At 51.8% G+C, this 21,506-nt stretch overlaps 1 protein-coding gene across 1 annotated transcript in view; it reads right to left on the reverse strand.

Annotated features, from left to right (window-relative positions):
- Positions 1-13,873, reverse strand: part of NEK6 (NIMA related kinase 6) — an 85,036-nt gene extending 71,163 nt beyond the window's left edge. The window contains exon 1 of the mRNA XM_068551994.1: positions 13,743-13,873. The gene's annotated coding sequence lies outside the window, so the exon portion shown is untranslated. The remainder of the gene's footprint in view (positions 1-13,742) is intronic.
- Positions 13,874-21,506: the final 7,633 nt, after the last annotated feature.

A 21,506-nucleotide genomic window follows, 5' to 3' on the forward strand; every position in this document is an offset into this window, starting at 1 on the left:
AAGTGACAAGCCAAGGAGACACGGTGAGCAACAGGCAGAAGTGTGACTTGCATCCAGGTGTGTCTGACCCACCATCTCCCTCCTTCCTCTCTGATCCAAAGAGCAGCCCCAGGGCTGGCTGGATCTTGGAGGAGAAAAGCTGGAGTTGGAGCCTCGGGACCGCTCCCTGCCAAGAAGGGTGACTGCCCAGAGGCAGGAGCCGGCAGACAGCAGAGGCTGCGTTCCAGCTCCCTTCCCGTTCCACGCACACGCAGCGGTGGGGGCAGCGGCTCAGCCGGGCAGTGACCCCAGCCATCCAGCCACGCCTCGGAGTCTTCGAAGAGCAGTGGCTTTGGGGATCACCCGGGCCTGGGTTCAAATCTCAGTTTTCCAACCATGTGGCTTATGGCTTCGGACCGATGGCTTCATTCTCTGAATCTCAGGTATCCTCATCTGGAAAATGGGGTCAGCCTAAAATTGTTGCAAGGGTTAACTAAGGGAACACAGATAAAGCACTTGGTCAGATCGCTGGTGCACAGTAGGTTCTAAATAATAAGCACTAGTTAACTTTCCCAAGGCTCCCTCATTCATGTTTTTGGGAATGGCCAGACATGTACGTCCTGTGGCTGCCTGGCTCCCCAGTTCCAGGGCTGGGAACAGCGTGGGTGGCTGGTGGAATCCGAGTGCCCAGCCCTCTCTGATCTCCAGGGCACCACCTGCTTGGCATTGTTCCCGAGGAAACAGGTCAGCAAACTTATCATTTGATTTCTGACCCTTGTCACTCAGGAAGTCGGAGGGGATGGGTTTGTCAACACAATAACATCCGGCAACAACGTAAGGGATTAAAGCAGGGAGGGCATTTCCAAGGAGGCCCATGAGCACGGTGTGTCCTTTGCACGAGACGCCCAGGGTGAGGAGGCAGGCCAGCGGGCCACCTGACAGCGGTCACATCCCAGCTGTCTGTAGACGGTACCTCCCAGCAGAACTTTCCCTTCCGTAAGACTGGCCTCAACGGCATGTCGAGACCCCGTGCTCTTTTTGAAGGGCTACAGTCCTCCCAGCAGGGGCAGCTTCACGGGCAAGTGATCAGCATTGGCACATGTGGCCCTGTCCTCAGCAGGGAGCTCCTTGCTTGGAGTTTCATGCTCTGTGTGCACTCTCTTGAAAGTCTTCACCTTATCTTTGAACTTGTGTTTTCTAAGTGAAGTTGGTGGAACAATGGTGCATGTGCTGGGGGTGTGGAGTCTCAGCTCACGAGTGGTCCTGCCTTGCCCAGGGCGGGTCTCAGCTGCCCACCCCCCTGCCCCCAGCAACCTCTGCTGTTCTCTACCCTTGGCAAGGGCCTGGCCGCGGACATGGCGAAGGCTGGGGCCAGGTGTGCCTGCCCACCGAGCCACAGGGTGGGGCCGTGGGCACCTGCGAGGGTCTGTACTCACCCTGTGAGTGTCCCTGTGTCCAAGGGATCATGGGCACAATAACAAATTAAAAACATCACAACAGGTGGGGAGAGAGACTGTGAAGGGAAGGAAAAAGCTTTCTTCCTGCTTTTTGAACAGAGGACCTACATTTTCATTTTGTACTGGGCCCCCCAAATTATGTGGCTGGCCCTGCCTTCCATTTATTTATTGATCCTTGGGGACACCCCTGCGCCTCTGCAGAGCTGGAAGACACCGCTCTCGGGTCTGAGGCCATCACTGCCTAAGAAGCTTCTCAGAACAAGGCCCCCCCAACCCGTACCCACCCTGCCTGCCAGGCTTGTTCTTTGAACCCCTATCATTGGTCACTTATTGCTGTCTTGTGGGCCAGGCCTGGTTTTCCGGTGCCAGGGATGTGACGGTAAGCCAGATTACAGAGCACTGATGGAAACAGGCAGGACTGCTGGTAGTGTAGTCAGGCGGAGGGAGCCGGTCCGGCAGAGCAGCAGGGAGGGCGAGGTGGGAACAGCTGGCACGTGCAGGCTGCCTCTCGAAAGCAGGGACGTGGCGGTCGGCTCTGGGAGACGGGCAGGAGCCCCTCCATCAGTAAGGCGGGGGCACCCTGACTCACCTCCCGGGGCTGTCGGAGACTGAAGGGGCTATCGTGCCTGAGGGGTGTCTCCAGCCGGCCGGGGCAGGCACGGCAGGGAAAGGGGGCGGCACAGGCACAGGACACTAATGCAGGACGGTCAGCGGCGGGCTCCCCAAAGGACTGCAAAGCCAACGATGAAAAAAAAATCGGAGGGGCAGCACCGCCATACCCTGAGCCCCTACCACATGCCAGGCACCTGGCTAAGGTGGCTTGATCTCACCATCGGCCCCCTCCCGGGGTAGATATTTATTCCTGTGGTTTCTATTCCCACTCGACATTTTACAAACATCACCTTACTTTCTGTGGTTTATAAAGTCCAGTTGGTACCGAGCACGGCGTCAACCATGCTTTTCTGGTATGACTCGTCACGGATAGAGAAGAATTCACGCTGACTAAGAGCTCAGACTGCACAGTCGGGCCAAGCTGGGTGTGATCCTGGACCACGCCCCAGCTGTGGGTTCTGGGGCAGATCTGACCTGCCCTGGGCCTCAGTTTCCCATTTGTAACTTGGGGTTAACAAGAGTCCCATCCTGGAGGGGTTGCTGTGATGAGTAAGTGAGGTGACGTCAGTGAAGGATGCAGCACACAGCCAGTGCTCGATAAACGTCAGCCAGTGCTACAGCCGTGAAACCCCAAAACATCCAATGAGAAACCCGAGCATCGCGTGGCGCTTCCTGGGACCGTGCGAGTCTGCTCCCTCCTTCCTAGCATCTGCCACAACTCTGCTCGAGACTGCTCTCTCCCCCCATTGTCATGTCACATCAGTCCATAAATATTTAAACAACATGTCATCAGATTATTATAACATATGATCTATAGCACTGATGTGCTGCAGTTCTGCGCATTTGGGCTTCGTTTTCAGAATATCGAGACATAAAATATTTATATATTTAGCCAACCACAAGATCTCACATTCTGTCTCAAAATGCTGGGTGGTGGCAAGACGCTGAACTGAGAGGCAACGTGTGAAGGGGATGCCTTGTTCTCACGTCGGTTCCTGGGGCATCTGGATTGTTTCTGGTTCATTCCAGGGACGTCATTGTGTGGCCTGTGAACGGTGGCTGGCCGAGTTTATCGCAGCAAGCAGAGGGCCGGGACTAAAAAAAACCCCGTAAGATGGGGCAAGAGTTCAAATCACTTGGGCTCTGTCATTTTCCTTTCTGTATCTACATAGATCTGCGCATAGTAGGTGCTTTTAAACGTCCACTGGAAAATAAGTTAATTCACCTGCAGCCCACAGCACCACCCAATGGGCTGGCATCCAGCAGAGATTCAGTCACATTTGCTCCCCTGTTTCATTCCATCCCCAGTTCCCAGCACCAGGCCTGGCCCAGAGTGGGATCCACTGAATGTTGCCAGATGAACGGCAATTGAAGGAATAAACACGTGACCAGATAAATCACTTAATTAGCTAATAAATGAATGCGGGATAATGACTCTGGTCATGTCTGCTGGTCGGAATTATACTGTGTAAGACCCTCCTCCAGAGAAACAAAGGCTCTCCAGTAACCCGTAGTGGGTAGGCAAAGGGGTTTTCCTGGGTAATTAAATATCTCGATTGCTAACATTAGCACATCACAGTGACCATATGTCCCGGAACTTTCAGTACTATGCAATTTCAAAGATGCCACCCCTTAAGCCATTCGAGCATCCAGGAACTTCTCACACACCAGCGACCAAACAGCTTCTTCCAAAACTGCCTCTCCTGTCCCCAAATGTCACTAAAATGCTTTTACAGACCACTGCTGTTTTGGGTGTTTGAAAACAGTGGTCATCATGTGTCCAACCTAGAGATGATCGACATCTGACGTCCTGGGAGGTCACAAAAGTATTCGCAAATTAAAGTTATTAGCTTGGAGTAAAAGTATTTTCTTTGCGTGTTCCCCAAATGCCATGCTGTCACCATCAAGAGCTGGCATGCCCCACCTTTGTCCCCAGCCTCTGCATAAAAATCCAGTCCTCGTTTCCTCTTGGGTTGGCTGAGGCTGGCATTTAAAACAAACACAAAAGGCCACTAAAATTCCTGAGGGAGACGAACAAAGGAAATGCACACACACTGAGTCAGGCACGCCAAGTCCATGCTTGAGATCCCGGTGTAACTAAATCCGGCTGGACTTGGCTGGACCCGCCAAATGCATGGGGTGGGCTCCCTGTCTGTCTGCCACGTGCTGCCCAGTGGTCCTGCCACCTGGGCACCCACCCTGGTGGTCCACCAAGGCCACACCAGCTAGGGAATCGTTTCCTCTTTCAACCCAGGATTCCCTGTTTTCTGGGCTGGGGCAGAATCTGGGCTCTTGCTCATTTGCTGCATAGCAAATATCTGTGCCCAGGTGGCTTGGGAGACTTAACCCCTTACCCTTCCCTGAGCAACCCCCCAAAGATATGCCCTCTAAAAAATAAGAATGGTTTATAGACAATGCAGCTTTAAGACATGGCACCCACCAAATCCTACCCAAAGCCCCTCCTCTACAGACTTCAAGAGGCACCTCTGCAGAAAAGGGGCAAAGGAGGGAGACCCCTGTAACTCTGGGAGGTAACCTCCGTGTTTAGGTTCCTCCTACTTGGGATAATCCAAGGATAAGTCTTTCTCTAAGAAACCTTCTCTGCACAGGGGAGGGTCAGTCGGGCACAACTCAGCCTTTTGCTGGCCACTGGGAGGAATGAGGAGGGGGTGCTTGCAGCCAGTCAAGTTTGCCACCAGCTTCAGTAAGTCCATATAAACATTCTTCAAGGATCCTGCCACTTACCCACTTAAAACTTTCCATTCATTCAACAACTATTAATTGAGCACCTATGTGCCAGGCACAGTACGGGACACTGAGGTACAGCTGTGGTCCACAGACCAACTCTTACCCTCATGGAGCTCACATTCCAGTCTGGGAGGCAGATAACAAACACACGATGTCAGGGATGGATAAGGGCCCTGAAGAAAAATAAAGCCGGGCCGGCGAATGGGGAGTGAAGGACGTGGGATTAATTTTGACAGAGTGGGGATGGTGGGGTCTCTTTGGAGAAGTGACTTTTGCAGTGTCCCTATGAAGGCTAGGAGCAAGTCACGGGAATATTAGGAGGAAAAGGATTTCCGGGAGCCGGGACAGCGAGTGCAAAGGCCCTGAGGTGGGAGTATGCTTGGCATGTTTGAGGAAAGTTAAGGAGGCTGGGGCAGACTGAGTGAGGGGGAGACTGCTGAAAAGTAAGGCTGCAGAAGTAGCAGGGGCCCCACTGCTCTTGCAAAAAAGACCAAAGCTCACAGATCCTGGTGGGCCTTGGCAGCCTCCTCTCCCACTATTTGCCCCCTTGGTTTGTACTTTTCCTTCCAGCTGCCTAGGAGGCCCTCTCCCAGGCCCTGGGCCTGGGCCTGGCCACCAACTCACAGCCCACACAACGGGTACTTCTAGAGGGCAGCCTTCAGACCACACCCCAGGACACAGGTTTCTCACAACACTAAGGCCTATGGTAATTAGCACCACATAGCCTGGATTCTTTATGTCCGTTTCTCTGTCCATTAAATGGGCATAATGGTACCTGTGTCACAGAACTGCGGGAGGATGAAGTGAGTTAATCCATGTAAAGGGTTAGAACAGAATGTAACATGTGGTGAATGCCTGGTACAAAGGCTCTATTGAAGGGTCCAAAGGCTGAGAAAGTGGTAGGAAGTTCCTGGCTTCGCACTGCTTGGGGTCTGCCTGCAGCACGGGACCCCAGTCTGGCTCCCAGCTTCCCATCCCACGGCCCCACCTACCCACTCCCCCTGTGGCCTACCTGCCCTTCACCCCAGCCTTCTCAGGCCTCCAGGCCTCCAGCACCTTGCCTGTCAAACCTCATGTCACCCTCAAGGCTGGGGAGTCCCTCCCTCCTGGAAGCCCTCCCACTTCCCCAGAGAGTGAGTCCCAAAGGGTACCTGCTGCAAACTGTTCACAAGCACCTACAACGGGGTCATGACACAACTTCTGCGGCTACCAGGTGGTGGGTGGGACCATTAGAGGGTCTCTGTGCCAGCTCCCACCATAATGCCTGACTCAGAATGTCAGGACGTATTTCTTGAGTGAATGAGTGGACAGATGACCACATAGCAGCCAGCAAGGGCATATCTGGTTAACAAAATGGAGTCCACTTAACCCAAACAACAGTGAATGGTCTGTGTTTCCGCACTGAACTGTTCACCCACATTCTGGGCCCAGGTGCCACGAACCCGAGCCTTGGCCTGAAAGTTGGGAGAACGATCTGATTTCAGCCACAGAACAGCCACAGCCTGTGTGGGAGACCTTAGGCTGGTCACAGTCTCTCTGTGGGCCTCATTCTCCCTATCTGTAAAATGGGAGGCTTTTAAGCTTTTATTTTTAAGCATCAGAGATTTTTCTTTTTTTTAAAATTTAATTTACTTTTTTAATTTTATTTATTTTTTTTGGCTGTGTTGGGTCTTCATTGCTGTGCGCGGGCTTTCTCTAGTTGCGGTAAGCCAGGGCTACTCTTTGTCGCGGTGCGCGGGCTTCTCATTGCAGTGGCTTCTCTTGTTGAGGAGTACGGGCTCTAGGAACGCTGGCTTCAATAGCTGTGGCTCGTGGGCTCTAGAGCGCGGGCTCAGTAGTTGTGGCGCACGGGCTTAGTTGCTCCGTGGCATGTGGGATCTTCCCGGACCAGGGCTCGAACGTGTGTCTGCTGCATTGGCAGGCGGGTTCTTAACCACTGCGCCACCAGGGAAGCCCAGAAACTTTTCTTATAAGAATTTTTTTTCCAAATAAAATTAACCATTTTAAAGTAAAAATTAAGGGGCATTTAGTACATTCCCAATGTTGTGTAACCACAACCTCTACTTGGTTCCAAAACATTTTCATCATCCCAAAAGGAAACCCTGTACCCATTAAGCAGTTTCTCCCCATTCTCCCCTCCCCCATGCCCCTGATAACCACCAATCTCCTTTCTGTCTCTAAGGATTTATAGATTCTGAACATTTCGTGTAAGAACCGTTCTTAAAATGACACCTGAGCAAAACCTCCTTATATAAAACAGGAAAGAGGAGAAGGGCCGAGGCTGAAGACGGTAGGTTTGTCTCTTCCCCTCCCCCTTCAGGGAGCTGACGTCCCCCATCCTTAGTGGCCTTTCAGGGAAGGCTCTGATCCCAGGCCCTTTCTTTTCAGAGTTCTAATCCTTAACTTGGGTTTCTAAGGCAAATCACCCCAAACGGTGCCCGAGGATCAAGGGCCTTGAGCCTGGCGTTACTGGCCCACTTGCCAGATGAGGAAGTAGAGGCTGGGCCCACATGAAGCCCTAGCCTGAGCTGACTGCTGGGGAGGTGCTGGATTCAAAGATCTCCAGAGCCCGCTGATGCTCTCCCCTCACCACACACACCAAGGCGGGGTCTCAGATGTGAAGAGCTGGCCAAAAGCCCACAGAAGCTACCTCACGAGGGCAGCCAGTCCTGGGGGACAAAGATCACTCCTCTCCCTCAGGGAAGACAAGCCAGCCTGAGGGAGCCCCAGGAGCTTAAGAGGGGGCGCCAAACACGCACAGACTCCCTCAGCCCTTGCTGTGCAGACTCTCTGTGAGGACCATGTTGGTGGAGAGGGCCACCTGCTCACTTCCAACCAAGAACTGCCTGCCCTCGGCCCAGGTCTGCGACAGCCGCTCCGTCAGCACAGACCTCTGATGGGGCCAGTGCTGTGTAAATAATTAACAAAACATCTGCCTTGCTTAATAACACACCATGGCTGACACAGCTCTCGGGGCCTCCGGAGACCCTTCAACTCCAAGAGGACGCACCAAAAACTTATAAGGCTCACTTTCCTCTCCGTGGGGCTGGCGGGAGTGCAGGGTAGACAGGAAAGCAAAATACTGATTTCTAAACATTTCCCTGAGATGCCCAGGGCCACCCTGACATTTAAATCTTGCCTCTTGGGACTTCCCTGGTGGCGCAGTGGTTAAGAATCCACCTGCCAATGAAGGGGACACGGGTTCGAGCCCTGGTCTGGAAAGATCCCACATGCCGTGGAGCCACTAAGCCCATGCGCCACGACTACTGAGCCTGCGCTCTAGAGCCCGTGAGCCACAACTACTGAGCCCAGGTGCCACAACTACTGAAGCCCGCGTGCCTAGAGCCCGTGCTCCGCAACGAAGAGTAGCTCCCGCTTGCTGCAGCTAGAGAAAGCCCGCGAGCAGCAATGAAGACCCAATGCAGCCAAAAATAAATAAATTTATTAAAAATAAAAAAAATCCTGCCTCTTTCCAAATTGTCATTGTCTCCTCCACTCTATTTTGAGGGTCATGGTCATAGAAAAGTGCTTCAGTGGCACCTACCTGGAGGGGCTCCCGACACCCTCTTTTAATCTTGTTTTGGGCCTCAAGATACAGGGGCACTGAAAATGCTCCTGACAAAGAGATGACCTTCCCAGCCCTGTGACCCTGGGCGGGTCCTCGGTAATTAAATAGTTCCTAGTCTCTCATCAAGCACTTATGAGGTGTTACCCACCTGCTGAGCATTTTGTATACATTATTTTATTTAGTCCTTCCCTCACACTTTATGAGGTCATAATACTGTTCCTGTTTTCTGGATGAGGAAACAGGCTCCCAGAGGTGAACGACTTTTTCACAAGCAGCAGGTCTGGGCCTCCCACCTCACTCATTTGGATTGTGGGTGAGTACCTTCCCCTCTCTGGGCCTCAGTTTCCGTCCTGTAAAATGGGCATGCAGCTCTTCTCTGGATGGTGAGCCTACCGAATTCCTCATTTGTAGCTTGGACTGATCAGAGCTGAGGGTGGTTTGGATAGTAACTCTGTCCCTTTGCAGGTCTCTTCCCGACAATCCCCAATTTCAAAGACTTTGGGGACAATGAAGAACAAGAGAGGGCAGGCCTTGGAGAAAGGGGACGAGTACGAATTCCACCTCCACTGCCCACTTGCTGTGAGAACGGGTCTCAGGGACTAAACCCAGTGGCCTCAACTACAACTCAGGGACCTCGGAACATTCTCCTTAAACAGCTCTCTGCTCTCCATTCACTAGGATCAAGCACTGCCCCCGGCCCCCAGCCTAATTTTGAAGTGTGAGGGTTAAATAACTCCGGGAAAGGCAGGCCCTTCAGGCTCTCAGTGGCAGCCTCCCTCCCCCTTCCCTTGTCGGAATTCCTTCACACTCTATGGAATTCTTACATAAAGCCCCTTTTTCTTTTCTGTGAGGTCACCATCATGCAGATGTCTAAGAGAAAGAAAGACTGGCTCCACATGGATCAAGGCCGTTAGAACTGAATGCATTTCAGATCCCAGCTGGCCACCTTTCAATTCTGTAGGCCCCTCATTCAGCCCCACCCCCACCCCCCAAAACAGAGCCAGCTACAGTGTTGAGTCGGGTTTGGGGTGCAGTGATCCTGCTGGTAGATGCCGAGAAGGCCTGGCTACAAGACCCGGCCTTTGCCACCAGACCACCCGAGAAGTTGTCTGTGGAAAAATCCAGAATTGGAGACAACGGCAGAGGTTATGTATGAGGGTTTGTTTCCACACAAGTAAGTCTTGTTAGAGGGACAGATGTCAAAATGCTAGATCACTCTCCAAGTTCAAGTTCCCGAATTAAACGTCACAGGAAATTACACCACCAACTGATTTGCCCCAATGTCAGCTCCTGTCTGAGGAGGCCGTTGGTCTATTTCAGTTTTGGCCAAAGGAAGGGGCTGTGTGTATGCCACCCAGCTCAGATAGGGATGGAAGAAGCCACTGGCCTGATTTTTTTCTCTTTAAGTTAACATTTTCCCAAAAGGCTATCTTGTCACTACCCAAGAATCAGAAGTGAGAAAATAGGCAACTACCAAAAGCCACCGAGGGTCTTTGGCCAAGCGTGGCCATCCTTCACCTTTCAAAGCAAATTCACAGACACCCAGGGGTGCCCAGACCACCCAGGCAACCCCTCACTCCACGAGCACCCTTTCCCCAGAGCTCCAAGTTCTGACCACCATCTGAGGCGACAGCCAAGGAAAGGCCCATGGCATGGGCAAAACAGTTTCCTAAGAATGATGTCAGCAAAAAAAAAAAAAAAAAGAGAGAGAGAGAGAGATAAAAATGTAGAAACAAGGACTATTTTTACCTCCCCAAATCACAGGCCAGACGGGAGAGAAATCCATCAATGCCAGAAATGCGGCTGGGCCTTCGCACAAGATCTATTATTTCACACCTTAAATTAACGCATCTCAAAGCAATTCGCAAATGTTCATCAATTTGCAGAACATACTTGGAAGGGAGAGAAATACCTTTTCTTTTCAACACCAAAGGACGCTCGCAGGAGCACCCCACGCCCAAAACCACACAGGTCTTCGCACACAACATTCCTTTCCAGTACAGTGTAGTATAAACCGTGATGTAAATGGAAATGAACGGGGAAGAGAGACAGGCACGGGACTGAAATGGTAAGTAAGTGACAAGAAGCCTACGTAGAAATGATGCTGTTGTCAGATATTCAGAATTGAGAGTCAGGCCCCGTGGAGGTAACTCGCCATCATCAGGGGTCAGGACGCCGGGCTCTTCCTGAGGGCAGTGTCCTAGGTTGCTTCCACCCCACACAAGCCTGGAGGTGCCAACCCGTATTCAATCTCGGATGACTCACCAGGGCCCTCCACTCTCCACCCTCTAGCTCCCTGGCTTGGTCTGACCCAAGAAGGGCAAGGGAATATTCTTCTCGTTTTGACAATTGTTTTTGACACTTCCCTTCTGAAACCAATTTTTGGCACTTCGAGAGGAAAGAGAAAATGTGAACTGTGGCCCTTGCTATCTGACAGCTCTGGCTCCTCTGCACCAGAGGGGCAAGTGTGGACGAGGAAGGATGGTAGTGCCTTCAGGAAGACCTCTCCCAGAAGTCTGGAGCCCAGCAAAGAACCCAGCATGTCTTAATCCACAGCAGGACAAAGGCAGACAGACCTGGTTTAAAGTCAAGAACTTCAACGCTGGAATCAGAGATGTGGGTTTGGATCCTGACTTTGCCATTTGCCAGTTTATGACCCTGCCCAAGTTACTTAACTTCATCTTCCTCTCTGTAAGATCAGGATAACAACCCCGAACATTCGCACTGTGCCAGACACATGGTACACAGCCACTGTGACTTTCCAGGTTCAGTGGGGAGACTATGGGCTCTGCTCAGTCAAGCCTGGGTTCAAATCCAAGATCAACCGTATATTATCATGTGATCTTCAGCACATGATTTAATCTCTCTGTGCCCTAGTGCCCTCATCTGTAAAACGGGCATCATGATTGTTCCCATCTCGTGATGTTGGTGAGTGGATTGAGTGAAACAAGGCAATTAAAGCTTTTAGTACCGTGCCTGGCACATGGAATACCCTCCATCAATGGTGGCCATTAGCCATGGTGCATAACTTTCATAAAATTGTGCACATTTCATCGCTGAGCCTCAGTTTTCTCATCTGTAAAATGGAGATAATAACCCCTACCTCACAGTGAAAATTAACTAAGTGTATGTACGTTTAAAGCACTCAGCACCCAGTCTGTGCACCTTCAGAAGGCAAATCCTGGTGCAATGGAAAGAGGATGGGCTTGAAGGCAGGCAGGTGACAGGATTCTGCTGCCACCTCCTCTCTGTGGTCCCAGGACACAGCTCGAACTCTCTGAGCCTTAATTTCCTTGTGCGTGTAAAACCAGAAGCCACGCTCCACAGCCTGACTTTTGGGAGGATTGTGGCGCCCAGAACAGTGCCCGGCACACAGTGGGTGCTCCATAAATGTGAATTCCCTTCCCCTGCTCCTTCCTTGCTTGAAGCCGCCAGAAGTGCCATCTGGCAAAGCCAGGAGCTCCGTTTCTTGAACCCTGAACGGCCCCCTACCCAGACCAACCTGGGCTGCTGCTTAAGTCTGAGACTTTATTTTGCGGAGGTAGAAACTACTTTTTAGTCATTTCCGAAGCAGACGGGACGGCAGAGGCTGACAAACCGCAGGGACCATTTTAAATCCTGGGCCTTTCTTCTGGGAAGTTAGGCAAGAACCTTCCCAAATGTTTGCCCGTGGGGCTCTCTGCCAGGGAGTGACTCATCCACAGCTCCCCACAGGCATATTTTATTTGGGGGTGGGGGATTGCGGGAGGGCCTGGCCTTGCTGGGGGAGGGGAGGCAGCATTTGCAGCACACCCAGAGGTGGATTTGTTTTTTTTTTTTTTCATTTTTTAGGACAAAAAAGAAAAAGAATGTGGGTCTTTTTTGTTTCCTTCCAGGTTTTGTTTGCTAAAAGAAGACGTCCAAAGTTCACTCAGTAAGCTGCTGCGTGGGGAACAGGCACTTTCAGCCGGCTCTGCATCCCTTTCAATGAAATTCTTCTTCCATTAACGCCACGGTTTTTAAAATGTCCCTCCAAGGTTCGCCTGCGCACACACTGAGCTCCTAAGACGACATGTTCCCCTCAGAAAGGCAAGCCAAATTTTGACAATCCAGAGGAACTAGGGAGCTCCAGAGATTCTAAAGTTTGCCTTAAAGCCATTAAGACTTTCGACTGCAGAGATTTTCAACATTTATAAAGCACACCAAAAACTGTCAGTTAAAACTTCAAGGACAGACCTCGGAAGACAGTGTCCCAAGCCTGCTGTGATCAATTTGTTACTGTCTTGGGGGCTCACACTTGGAGCCCAGGCTCGATACAAATAAATCAGATGAATATCTATCTACTTAGTAAGACAGGCAGAGAGACACCCCCAGATACACAGACAAGTGTCCCTGGACCCCTGGTCTCCCCAGGGTCAGCCCCACCCTGGGCCTGGGGAAAGGGTTAAAATTCACCAGGGCCAGAGAGGGGCAAGAACAAAGCCAGGGGACACAGGAGAGTTTTTGGGAAAACTGAATACAGGTCCTCCAGTGCCAGGCCAAGAGGCTCCACCAGGCCCAGCGCAGCCCCAGCCCAGTCTGGAGCCCCATGGAGGGTCCTGCCAGTGGTCCTGCCCAGGCCCGTCTGGGCTCTGCGATCTGACCTCTGGCCTCTCATTCACCAAAGAAAACCCAGCACCCACGGGGTGCCCACACCAGGCCTGCTTCTCTCCACAGGTTCCCCTGACATCGGGGCCAGCGGCGGGCACATCACGCAGTAGGCCTGGTGGGCGCAAAGGGGGCCCCTCAGCCTCCATAGCAAACATACTCTCATGCTCCTGTACACAAATTACACGCTCACATCCACATATGTACACTTTTGCCCTCAAGGGCTCATAAATACACACAAAAATCACTTGTGAACACTCCCACGTGTGCGCGCGCACACATACACCCAGAATCCACACATTCTCGGTCACAAAAATGAGATCCCACATGAAGCGCCTGGCACACAGCAAACACTCAATAAATGGCTAAGTGGGAGCCATGCCCGCTTGCCCCGCACTCACTCATACCAAACTCCACCACCCCACCACCCCGACGCTCCGAGGTGCACACGCACCAACTCGGCCACAGGCACGAGCACACTCCTGCGAACACACCAGGAGGGACAGACGGACACGCCGCCCACGCACGCTCGGACGCACGGCCGGGGACACACTCAGACTCGCACGCTCACGCGCGTCCCGACCTCCCGCGTGCACACCCGCCCGCTGTCCCCCACGGAGCCTCGGGCGCGTGCGCGGGCACGCGCGCCCCGCTCGGCCCGAGAGTGGGTGACTGCCCCGCGGCCCGGCCTCCGCCCCTTCCCCGGCCCGCGCCGGCCCGATCCGGTCGGGCCCCGGCCCCAGGCCACTCACCGGCTCGCGGGCGGGCTCGGCTGCCGTAGGGAGGACCGGCGCACGGTCGGCGGGAGCGGTGGGTCCCACACGAGTTGGCGGCGCCGCAGCTGCACGCTCGTCCGCTGGGTTCCGCCGCCGCCTGCGCGGGCCCGCGCGCGCGCTCCCGCCCCTCCCCGCCGCGGGGCCGCGCCGCCCCCTGCGCTCGTGCGCGCTGCCGCCACGCAGGCTTTGGGGGGCGCCCGGGCGGCGCCCTCACCGAGGCCGGATCCCGTCACTCTCCCAAGCCCACTTAGCCGAGGACCCCCTCCTCATTTCAAAGCTGGGGAAACTGAGGCCCAGATCACACAGCGAGTCAGGTCCAGCATCTCCCCTTCTTCTCGGGCTCTAGACATTTAGGGTCTGCAGTCAGTCAACCCCGTGGACCCCTCCCACGCATCTTTGGATACCCATCACCTAACTTTGCTCCCGTCACAGCCCTGGAGATACTGAAATCGGTTAATCAACAAGCGCTTATTTTGCGCCTGCTGAATGCGGACACTGAAGTAGGCCCCAAGGGTATTTCGCTGTGGTGACGGCACTGCTCTCTGCCCTCAGAGGGCCAACGTCTCCTCATCTGGAGCTCCCCACTTCCTGTACACCCCAAGACCAGTAAGAGTCAATGTGCAGAGGTTTCTGGAAGAAGTAAGACTCTGCTAATGAATGCTGAACACCCCCTCGAAGGAGACAGAGTCTGTATGGGGGCCCAAAGGCAGCAGCTCAGTTCCCTGCTTCACTTCCTAGGGGGACCCCACCCCCCAAAAGGGGACGCTCCTGGCCCAGACAGTTCCTGTTTCCACACTCGCTGCTTTTCCTCCACACGCAAAACTGTGCTGTGTCCCGCAGGAGGGCAGGAACCAGGGACTGACGCTGGCTGCCTGCCAGCTGTCCAGCTTGGTCACTGTGCTGGGCACAGGGGGATACCCACTGGGCCTGTTTGCCCAGTGAATGGACATGTTTCAGCTGGCTTGGATCTCTGACAATAATGACACCAATTGAACAACCACTGTGTGCCAGGCTCACGGCTGCACACTCTGCCTGCCTAGTGCTGTTCAGTCCCACAGCCATTATTTGAAGGAGACTTTATGCTGCTTCCGTGCCCATTTTACAGATGGGGTAAATGAGGCCTAGAACTGAAGCTTAGAGAAACAAATTCTCTTGCCCAAAGTCACCCAGCTGGTAAGTGGTTGAGCTAGAAACTGGACCGCAGATGATCTGATTCCTGTGCCTGTGTGCCTAATCTAGGATGTGAACAGTATGGTTCTGTGCTGCTGATACAAGAAGGGGCAGACGGGGCAGCAGCCCGTCCAGAGGAGCCAGCCCTTCTACAAAGCGACAGGGGAAATGGATCATTTTGCAAATTGGGTAGCCGTTAGTTGGGGATCTGATTACAGCCTCACCTCACATGATATACTTCACAATAAATGCCAGATAGATTGAACAGTTAAATATAAAAAATAAACATTGCATGAAACAAGAGAAAGTAATAGAAGTTCTGAGATTGTGTGGCAGTCTTACTAGTAGGTGGGTGATATTGGCTATATTCGTGCAGGAAGCATTCATTCATTCATTCGTTCATTCACTCGACACATAGAGCACCTTCTGTGGGTCAGATGCTATTCTAGGCACTGGGATACAGTCATGAACAAAATACAGCCCAGACTCTCTTGGGGCTTCAATCTGGGGGTGGGAGGTGGGGGAAAAGAAAAGTATCTGGCATGGCAAGGAAAATAGGTTTGGTGGAGAAAATAAAGCAAGGAGGGGGGAGGAAAGCCCCCCAGGGGTGCTTTTTCATAGAGAGTGCTGGGAGAAGGCCTCTCTGATGAGGTGACATTTGAACAGAGGGCTGTATGAGGGAGTGAGGGAAGAGGTCCTCTCTGTATAGGACAGGTTCATGCTCCAAGAACCATCCTAGTACACTACAGAGCAAGAACCTGAAATTCCTCTTTGAAGGAAACTTTGGGAGCAGCACCAGACCACTGAGGAAAGAAGCACTGGGACCCCCACGCATGTCTGTGTAAGAATCTACCATTTGTAAAGCCTGTTCCCAGCCTCACAGAGCCCCTGTAACAGGTACTCCCAGTGTCCTCATTTGCCATTTAGGAAACTGAGGCTCAGAGAGGTCAAGAAGTGTGCCACAGGTCACACAGCCAACCACCATCAGCAGAGATGGGTCTGGCTGCAGGCCAGCTGTTGGCTGCTGCTGAGTGTTAGGGGACTGAAGAAGTCCTGGCCGCCCCCTTCCCTCCCTCTGGGACTATAATTCAGGAACAGGAGGGCCTAGGGCATCTGCTGCAGGCTTCTAGAGAGAGGAGGGTGCAGCAGCAGGACTTGAGGGTTTTGGGGGGGAGTCATCCCCACCCTGTTTTCCTGGCCTTCCTCTTCCTCACCTCCTACTTACTTCCCTCTGGCCTGGTCCCAGCCCCTGGTGACATGCTGGGGGAAAAATCAGGTTAAACCCTGCCCAGAGACCCTCCAAATGCCCCGCACTACCCTCACTACCCCGGCCACAGCAGGGGTAGGTAGAGAGAAATGGTACAATGCAACCTGAGCCCCACTCAACTTTTGTTTTTAATGCAAAGGATTTTTCTGTGAGTCCCCAAATGAGTCACTGTTAAGAGGTGCTTTGCAAAACGACTCCCAGAATTAGAATCAACGTCTCCCCACACACAGTGCCTGACACTCCCTCCCACGGCATTTGTGAATCTGGTCTAGGAGAAAGGCTATCTGTTCACCCCCAAGGGTTTCAGGATTAAGCCTGTGTCGTTTCATTATCTCTCTGCATTAGGGGAAGAGAAACTACTCTTGCTGGGCACCTTCTCCATGCCTGGCTCTGCATTGTCCCAGCATCCCTCGAGGTGGGGGTCAGGATTTCTGTTTTACAGATAAAGAATCTGAGGCTCAGAGAAGGAAGCTGGTTTGGACCCGGGTTTACCCAAAGCTTATACTGTTGTCAGTATTTTGGGGGAGTGGTAGTGGGGGGAGAGGGAGCCATAAAGTACTAGGATCACACCATGTTCTTTGAAGCCCCTTTGTCCAAAATGTCCTCTTGCCAGCTTCCCGATGGTGGGCATTTTTGGGGGATGGTCTGGGTTTTCCCAGGAACTCTTGTTTGTTCTTATCGTCTGAGTGTGATTATTAATAGCACTCCTTTTCACTTCAAAAGTGTCTTGGTTTAGATGATAAACTTTAGGGTCACCCTGTTTGCTTGCAAAGGTCACTGCATGGGGGGATTCAGATTTTACTTTATGAAATAGAGGCCTCTTGTCTGCTGGGCGCCTCTCCACCTCCTGATGTCTGTCTGTGTATCTGACCAAGAACTTTCACAAGAGTTTATGGGGATTTTCAGGAGCAGCAAACCCAGCTGGCTGGGAAGGGAGTCAGGACTGGAGTCAGGGCTCCCTTCCACCCCAGCCCTGCCCTTCGCTCCCTGTGTGACCCTGGGTCAGTTTCTTGACTGGCAAAATGCGACCTTGACCTTTTAGGATTTCCCGTTGCTCAGTGCAAGCTGGAAAACCAATTGAACATTTTGGTAAGGACTGGGAATGCAGGAAGCATCACTCCCCTGCATGCCATCATACGGCTGACTTTTTAAAATAGCAAACCTTATTTTTAGCTAGTTTAATTTTTTAAAGATTTATTTATTTTTTGAATAAATAAATGCACACAGTTGCCCACAGTTCAAAGTTCAAAGGTGCAGATAACAATGGTGAAAATTTCCTTTCCACCCTGATCCCCAGCTACCTCCTTCTTTTCCCTGGAGGGAACGAGTGTTGCCAAACACACTCTGTTCCCAGACAGTGTGTTTTGTGTGTGTGTGTGTGTGTGTGTGTATATATACACGTGTGTGTATTTTTTCTTCTCTTCTTTTTCATGCATCCGATCTACAATGCTATACAACTTGTGTTTCCTTCACTTCTTGGAGACTACTTCCTATCACTCCATAAAGAACTATTTCCTTTTCTATGACTGTATAGTATTTCAAAATATTTGCATTTAATCCACATTTAGCAAGCACCTGCTCTGTGTACTGTTCTAAGCACTGTGGGATATGACAGAAGTTTCAGCCATGGTCCCTGCGCTCAGGGACTTATGGTCTGATTGGGGAATAAGAAAAACAGAAAACATTGGAGGGGCATAGAAGAGCCATTTCTCCAATGGCCCCCATGTTCATTTGTGAGGTTTGGCTTTGGGGCTAATTTTTCTATTTCATTTTTCTCAGCTCCAGAGATGTGTTGGGTGGATGAAAGAGCCCAGACATGGGTTCTTTTGAAACTTGAAAACTCAGCTGTGTGCGTTCAGGCAATCCACTTCTTCATTCTGGGCCTCAGTTTGCTCATCTGTAAAATGGGGACAGTCAGCCTCTTTCACAGGATGACAGTGGTCACGTGAAATTGTATTCCTGAAAATGCTTGGTGAAGAGTTAAGTGCTGTGCTCCTAGGCTGGAAGATCTGGGGAGGCTAAGCCGATGCTCTAAGGAATGGTACATTAAGTGCAAGGTGTCAGGGCTCTTCTGCCCAGAGGGAATCATCTTGTAAGCTTTTCATGCTTTGCTGATCCTGTGATAACTGCTAAACAGTTATCTCCTCCAGCCTTTGGCAGGCTTAGTCGCCAACTTTGAGTCTGCTAGAGGCTTGACCTGGTAGACCCCCCACCAAGGAGGCCCCGGGATGTGGGAACAACACAAGTTAACTGTCTTCAGTTAAGGTGGTGGTGGAGGGGGACTTTGGGGATTATCATTCCAGATGGGACTGGCTCAAGGGCATGCAGACAGGAAGAGGCAGAGATGCACCCAGTGATGTTGTTGCATCCCTGCAGGTCCTGCCACCAAACCTCCAATACTTGGTGTTTCAACGAACAGATTCAAACCCTGACTCATAATGAGCACCAAGAACTGTGCCTCTCATGTATGTTCTCTTAACTGACCTCCTCAGCTACAGTTTGAGGTAGTGATGCCCATTTGCCCATTTTGCAGATGAGCAAACTGAGACTCAGAGACTGTTGATACTAAGTTAACAAAGGAATGGGTGCTCTGTCAGTCCCTGCTAGGAACACTCAAAACCACTGCGCCCCTATGTAAAAGGGTTGGCATTTGTGGCTGCCGAGAGGCATCAGACGTGGAGATGGGGGACTGTGGAAATGTTATTTTGGCCTCCGAAGGATTTTCATAAGCTCACAAAACATTGGGACTTTGGCCCTGCTTTGCTTTCTGGATGCCTGTTCTCTCCTGATGTTGAGCTGAGTGAGACTGTCTGGCTGTGGCTTCTTTTCTCTCCTCCCTGGGGGAGGGGTGGTGATGGATTCGCCTGGGCCTTGTGCAGCTGCCCGGAGCCTGACACAGGGGAGACATGAGATTCATGGTGTGATTGGAAGTTCTTGCGTGCCCAGGACAGTTCTGGGCTATGCCTCCTTTCTCAGCATCAATGGTAGTGTCCCCTTTCACCCTCAAAAGTGTCCTGGATTGGACAATAAATTATATGGCCACCCTGTTATTCATGTCAAATAAAACAATAACTTGCCAAGTGAATAAATAACTGATCATCTCAGTCAGGCCCTGAGTCATGCCCTTGTGTAGTCCACTCATTGGCTCTGTGTGTGATATGGGTGTCAATGTCCGGATGAGAAAGTTTACAGATGAGAAAATTAACGTGGTTAACCAGTTTGTCTAAAACACAATTTAAGGGGGCGTCTGATGGGTCCAGAATTCTGCTTTGAACTGAGTCAGCAGGGTCCCATGCTGGCCATATTTCTCTCCCAGGCATCCAGGTGTCTACCTGGCTTTGGGGGCCAAGTGAGGGGTCCAACTGCCCTTCCTGAAACTCCTGGGACATGGGGCTAAAGTGAGTTTCCTCTGGGCCTGAGGCCTCCCCTGTGCCCACCACAGGGCTGGATGCTCTCAGAGCAGATGGAAGCTGGGAGACCTCTGGATTTAGGGCTGATGACACCATCCATCCATCGACCCCAGATACCCCAAATGAGGGAAGTGCTCTGAAGGAGGAGATGGACCTTTGGTTGCTAGTTTTCCCAGCCCTGCCCCTGGCTTCTGGGAATGGGTGTAATTTTTCCAGGCATCAGGACATGCCAGGATTGTGCTGGGGGCAAGGGGTGGAGGGACCAGATGGAGGCTGAAGAGGGCAGCGGCAGGAATCAGAAAAGGCTTGATTAGGTTTCTCTGAGGAGGGGCTTGCACTGCCACTCCCTACCCCCAGCCCCAAAGCAGCCTCCTGTGCCAGGAGTGGGAGCAGAGAAGGTCTAACCCATCGTTGGAAAAGAAAATGCATTTTCCCTCCTTCAGTGATAGTCTGAGGGACTTGGTCCGGGGTGGCCATTGCTGTTTTGAGGTGATTCCCCTGAGGCAGGGTGTATGGGTAGAGAGGTGCATCGGAGGAGAGGCAGTGAGTTCTGGGGGCTCCAGAGCCCCTGAATAAGGAGCTGTGTTTGGGCACTGCTCAGCTCAGAGCTGCGGGCTTTGGGTTCTGAGCCGAGTTGCTCAGGCCGACCTGGGCAAGGCAGCCACTTTGACCCCACACGTTCTGCCTGAAGCCAGTTGCCAAATGCCACAACCCAAGCTCTGCAATCAGCCCCCCAGAACTGGGCTGGGGCCAAAGCCCTCGGCAGAAGCTCAGCCCTGGAGCCAATCAGACCAGGCTTCAAAGTCTGCTTTGCCACCTACTAGCAGCACAGCCCTGGATGAAGCCACCTCACCAACCAGAGCCTCAGCGTCCTGACTGGGAAAATTTCTCACCAGGTTAGGATGAGATGAAGATACCAGGCCAGCTCCTGGCTGAAAAGAATATCAGCATCAACTGTTTATCAGGCTCAGAAACTAGCACTTTACATTTTACAATTGTCATTTATTTTAATCATCCCAGCAAGCCAGTGAGATGGGTGCCAGGGTTACCTCCCTTTGCACAACCCATACAGCTGGGTGTTTGCCTCAGTTTCTCTGCCTGACAAAACAGGCTCAGAGAGGTCAAATGACTCGCCCAAGCTCACACAGTGGGGAAATAGTGAAGCTGTAATTTATAAGTGATATGCAGATACATTTCACTGGCACAGCTAGCTCCAGGTTCTCATCTGTAAAATAAGCATAATGATACCATGAGTCACTTCCTACTTTCGGCAAATCCCATACTCTATGCCTTTACTAGAAAAAAAAAAATCCCTTAGTAGTGTTTGCCAATTTCCACGGTGTAAAGTACTCCCAGCACAGCTGATTTAAACCTATCAACAACTGCTCTGGAATTCCCAAATATTTAACAACCTGCTCTTATTCAACAGTTAGCTCTCACCAGCCAGTGCAAACCAGCTCTCATACGTCACTGGGTCCTATTATCCTCCCCTTAGGCCCTGTAAAGGGGTGGCCCTAGTCTCAGTGCTTTAAGGTTCCATTTTCCTTTGCTAAGAAAGAAGGAAGGCAGCCGGCCTGTACTGAGTACCTACTGTGTGCCAGGAGCTATGGCACTGCATCCAAACCTAGAACTTCCTTTAATCTCTACAACAACCCTTCAATGATCCCCATTTAATAGGTGAGAAAACTGAGGCTCACAAAGGTAACATCTACTGGCCACGGTCACGCAGAAAGTAAATGGCAGATTGACATGTATACACTATTGATACTATGTACAAAATAGACGAGAACCTTCTGTAGAGCACAGGGAACTCTACTCAATGCTCTGTGGTGACCTAAATGGGAAGGAAATCCAAAAAAGAGGGGATATATGTGTATGTATAGCTGAGTCACT

The sequence above is a fragment of the Eschrichtius robustus genome, chromosome 10 (genome assembly GCF_028021215.1).
Source record: "Eschrichtius robustus isolate mEscRob2 chromosome 10, mEscRob2.pri, whole genome shotgun sequence".
NCBI lineage: Eukaryota > Metazoa > Chordata > Mammalia > Artiodactyla > Eschrichtiidae > Eschrichtius > Eschrichtius robustus.